General features: G+C 49.3%; 1 protein-coding gene across 1 annotated transcript in view; it reads left to right on the plus strand.

Annotated features, from left to right (window-relative positions):
* jakmip3 (Janus kinase and microtubule interacting protein 3) overlaps positions 1 to 4,138 on the plus strand; it is a gene marked incomplete in the record, with an annotated part of 60,184 nt that overhangs the window by 55,213 nt on the left and 833 nt on the right.

The raw sequence follows: 4,138 nt of genomic DNA on the forward strand, positions 1-4,138 counted from the left end.
TGATCAGCTTAACGTCACCTAACTCGGAGGACCATGTCGACGCTACACGGTACTACCGGACTAACCGGAGTATCCATGTGACACCAGGGTCTAAAAGTACCAACTGGTACGACCTTCTGACGGCTGGATAACCTTAACTGGAGACTTCATGCGGACCTCGGTTCAAGGTGCGCTAAGCTGGAGACGGCGTCATCTCAAAAATGGTGACCTGTGTAACGGCTAACTCGGAAGACGCATGTGACCCACTTAATACTAAGGTCTGCAGAGCCGATGTGACCGAGGTAACACTAACTGGAGACGACCATTGACCGTAACTCGCGCTAACTGGAGACCTGTGACCTGGCCTAACAGGGGTCTACCCTGGAGACCATGGACCATCTAACTCCTAACTGGAAGACCCCATGGACGCCTGGTAACGCTAACGGAGACCATGTGAGCATGCGTTCACACTATCGGGAGACCATGTGACCCACTGTCTAACAGTTACTGGAGACCATGTAACCCTAGGCTATACTACTGTAGGACTTCACTGTACCTGGTAACTGCTAACCTGCTAGACTCTGTGACTCCTGGTCCACTCTGCCTAACCCTGGAGACTTTCCCAATGTTACCTGGTAACGTCTATACTGGAGGACCCATGTGACTGCCTGGTAACCGCTCAACTGGAGACGCATGTGACCAGCTAACCTACTGAGACGCATGGTGCCGGGCAGCTCAACGCTAACTGGAGACGTCATTTGACCTAGCTACACGCTAACTGGAGACTATTCGCGTAGCCAGCTATCTCTCTACTGAGGACCATGGGGACCGAGGCTACCGGCGTAGCCTGGAGACCATCGGCGCGAGGCTTAACGCTAGGCCTGGAGTAGCATTGTGACTCGGCTAACTGCTACCTGTTGAGACGGCAATTTGACTGGCGATGCTAACGCGAACCTGGAACCATGTGAACCAGTCCTAACGCGACCTTGGCGACCATGTGACCTAAAGCTAACCCTACTTGGAGAATCGCATGTCGAGGGGCAGCTAACCTACCCTGGAGAGCCATGTTGTACGAAACGGTGAATCGGGCTAACGGCTACCTTGGCGAGCGCTATGTGCTGCTATAACAACGCTACTCTGAGACCATGTGACGGCACTAACGCTACCTAGGAGTACCATTTGTGACGTTCAGCTACCCGCTATCCGTGGAGATCGGGCATGTGACCAGGCTAACGCTACCTGGAGTACGCATGTTCAAACATGAACGCGCAAATTACATCGTGCTGTTTCTTCGCAGGAACACGTCAGTCGATTAAAGTGCGTCTATATTCCGATTGGTTGCTGACAAGTTAGCCCGCTGTGACACGGCGTGTCAATCTAATGCTCATTAGCCATCAATAGTTGGAAATTGGCAATCTTCTGATTGAAGCTGAAGACCCCAAAATCGCATTCCATTGTAAAATTACTTACTGTAACTCCCTCACACCCTCTAGTGGCCGGCCGCAGGGGCGTGGATGCACGCTAACGAGTGCTAAACGGTGTTCAGCTCCAACGTCTGGATTCAGTATGTACCCAGTAATTGACATCGAGCACCACGTTGCCCCATGAGCAGAGGTCCTTCCGTCCGTTATTTGGCACCATGACACGACTAGACCAGACCAGACCTCTTTCTGTCCTCCGCTTTTTCATTATGACACGTTTGTCGCCTGCCCCCCCAACCCCCCCCGTCTCGTTATGTCAGTCATATGTCAACTCCCTCTCATATAATCGCAGAATCTCTTTATTTAGTCCGTCATTGTCCAATTTCTTCTCCTTAAAAAGATAAAAGTCAACCTTCCTGTGAACGGAAGTCAGATTCTACACTGGACTTCCGGTCACAGATGCAGTAACAGCGAAAGCATAGTTAGCGACGGCATCCTGTGGTTTGTGTTCTTCTAGTCCTGTTGCCGTGGAAACCCGGCCTGTCTTCATTTAAGATGCTACACACAGAAACGTACTGTTTTTAATACTTCCGATGACAATAATATTATAATCAAAATGAAATATAATCACAAGAAAACGCTGATACACCTGGGTCACTCTTTAACTCTGGTTACCTCACAACGGGGTAACTCTATACACGCTGGGGTAACTCGATACTGTCTATAACCTGTGGTAACTCATACCTAGGGGGTTCACTCTGATACACCTCGGGTAACTCTGATACCTGGGCATGTACCTGGCGTACTCTGTTACCTGGGTAAACTCTTATACCTGGGTAACTCAATCACCTGGGGTAACTCTGATCACTGGGGTAACTCTCGTGATACCTGTAGAACTCTGCTTACCTGGGGCTCTGTATACATGGACTCTAGACACTGGGTAACTCTGATACCTTGGGGTAACTCTGATACCTGGGGTAACTCTATACACCTGGGCGAACTCTATATACCTGGGGTCAACTCTGATACTGGGCACTCTGTCGTTAACTCTGATACCTGGGGCAACTGCTATATACGCTCTGGGGTAACCTGCTCGGACTCATACCTGGGTGTAACTCTAGCTGTACACTGTATCCGGGTAAACTCTGATACCTGGTGGAACTCTTAATACCCTTGTGGGTCAAACTCTCATACTCTGGGGCAACTCTGTACTGGTCACTCTAACTGGGTACCTCTCGTACGTAACCTTTACCTGGGTAACTCTGATACCTGGGAACCGATCTGGGGTACTCTGATTGGGAACCTGTACCGGGTAACTCTGTACCTACACCTGGGTAACTCTTATGCACCAGTGGGTGTAACTCTATACACCTGGCAGTAACTCGGTATACCTGGCGTGCGTAACCATTAGGTAACTAACCTGGTGTAACCTGTCTGCGGGTAACCCATCTGGGGTAACATCTAACTACCTGGGGTAGACTCGTAATACCTTGGTAACTCTGATCTGAACAACCGGGGTGCCCGTGGTCCAGGGGTAACTCTAGTATACCTGGGGTAACTCTGATACCTGGGGTTTCGAACTGGGTACTGATACCTGGGGTTAACTCTGATTCACCTGGGGTAACTCTTATACCGTAGCTGTGTAACTCTGAACATCTGGTTACCTGACGGAGTAACTCTATACACCTGGGGTAACTCTGATACCTGGGGTAACTCTGATACCGTGGTACATCTCGTGATCACCTGGGGTAACTCTGATACCTAGTTTCTTCACCTGGTAACTCTGTAATGTAACGTTCCTGGGGTTCACCCTGAACTGGACTTGATACACTGGGTGTAACGCTTTACACCTGGGGAAGTACCTCTGATACCTGGGTAACTTTATACACCTTGGGTCACTCTGTACAGCTGGGGTAACTCTGTACCTAGGTTTAACAATCTGTATACCTGGGTAACCTCTGATACCTGGGGTAACTCTAGTCACACTGGCGTCTAACTCTGAATCACCTGGCAACTCTGTATACCTGGGGTGTACTCTGTATATCCTGGGGTAACCTGGTAACTTTGTGCAGACAGTTTCCCCTCCCTTTCAGTTAGCGTTACCTGGTCACATGGTCTCCAGTTAGTGTTACCTGGTCACATGGTCTCTAACGGTCCCTAACAGTGAATCCTGCATGGGTCACTAGGTTAGTCCTGCGGCTTGTACGACTCAGCGGCTGATGAGCGAGCTAACTGCTAACTGCTAACTGCTAACAGACACAGCTGTGACCAATTAACAAAACAAATCCTGTGGTTTTACATGTGATTTGTAGAGTTTCTAGTGTCAGTGTGTTGGACGTCAGAGCAGCCAAAGTGTCAAAAAGTGTCCCCGTAACAAGCGTCCCTGGCTGCGGCGGTGTGGACGTACGGTTAGCTAGACTCGTTAACGTTGGACGCAGAGCCGCGTATTCTGGACGGTGTGGAGACATTGTGAGAAGATTTTCTACGCCACGTCCAACGGAGACAACAGCAGTGTTAGCATCTCCAGGTTCAAGGCTATTTTAAGATGAGTCGACGGATGAAAAATAGCCTCTTGGCTAATTGTGGTGCATTTACAGAAAAGTTAATCAATGTACACTGTCCCTGTCAAATATGTTAATAAAGTAAGTTACATTTTCATTTCTACAGACCTGAGTTGGCGATGTCTCTGAGGAGAACCAACATGATGGGCCCCTGTTATCCTATGGAGACTGACGGGC

The sequence above is a fragment of the Etheostoma spectabile genome, unplaced genomic scaffold (genome assembly GCF_008692095.1).
Source record: "Etheostoma spectabile isolate EspeVRDwgs_2016 unplaced genomic scaffold, UIUC_Espe_1.0 scaffold458, whole genome shotgun sequence".
Taxonomy (NCBI): domain Eukaryota; kingdom Metazoa; phylum Chordata; class Actinopteri; order Perciformes; family Percidae; genus Etheostoma; species Etheostoma spectabile.